Source organism: Taudactylus pleione, unplaced genomic scaffold (genome assembly GCF_031769625.1).
Source record: "Taudactylus pleione unplaced genomic scaffold, aTauple2 ptg000726l, whole genome shotgun sequence".
NCBI classification, from domain to species: Eukaryota; Metazoa; Chordata; class Amphibia; order Anura; family Myobatrachidae; genus Taudactylus; species Taudactylus pleione.
In genome coordinates, this window is record NW_028285128.1 from 3,150,001 (window position 1) to 3,150,937 (window position 937).

General features: G+C 36.6%; 1 protein-coding gene across 1 annotated transcript in view; it reads left to right on the forward strand.

Annotated features, from left to right (window-relative positions):
• The window catches only part of IFT27 (intraflagellar transport 27), a 49,827-nt gene extending 49,682 nt beyond the window's left edge, over positions 1-145 (forward strand). The window contains exon 7 of the mRNA XM_088456861.1: positions 1-145. This exon is cut by the window's left edge and continues 277 nt beyond it. The gene's annotated coding sequence lies outside the window, so the exon portion shown is untranslated.
• The last annotated feature ends 792 nt before the right edge of the window (positions 146-937 follow it).

Here is a 937-nt window from a genome sequence, read left to right on the forward strand (position 1 = left end):
TATTACTTATAACATACATGTGCTATTAAGATTTGTTTATTGAGTTAAAAGAATTGTACAGATTTAATTTTTTTTTTAATGTATAACGTCCACATGCTCTGTTTATGGAGCTGGTATAGTTTCATATAAATGACATAACTCGAAATGTGGCTCTATTATGTTTCCTCAAGTGCCATTATTATTATTACATTTTATTTATAAGGCACCACAAGTGGTCCGCAGCGCTGTACCCACAGTACAGAATACAGGGTACATAGAACATCACATTACAATACAGTAAGCAAAATATAAACAGAACACAAGTAAAAATTAGCAACACAATTCTCCATACACAATACAGCTGGGAAGCTGAAGGCTGTCATTGAAGTGCTAGAGAAGAGGACTATGATGCTGTAGGGAGGAGGACCCTGCTCCTAGGAGCTTACAATCTAGGGGCAGTGCAATAGATCACATTTATGTATTTTCCTGGATTGTCACCTGGATGACCACAGTTCCTGTAATGTCAAAGTAACAACACTGTGTATTCACTCCATCCATGCATGAAAGGTTATTCTTGTCTTTTCCGATCATGGTGTGATTAGCCAGCAATTTGTGCTGTGCAACAGCATATTAGATAGTTATTACAATGTTTATTGTAACTGACATATTCCTTACCAATCCTGTGCTTCTCGATACTCTCCATGTTCTTGTGAGTCAAAGATCCAAATATGAGGACTATATATATTATATGCATTATATATTAACAGGTAGCTGGAATTAAAAAAATATCACTGGGGATTTACATTGGAATTTGCTGAACAACTATGAGTCACCACAATGTCACACTCATTCAGACACCCACTGTGTACAGAATGCTGACATGACTATATGCAAGTTCTGAGACATATTCATCGGACCATCCCAGTTTTCTGTCTGCGAGATTACCAGTCATCATTAT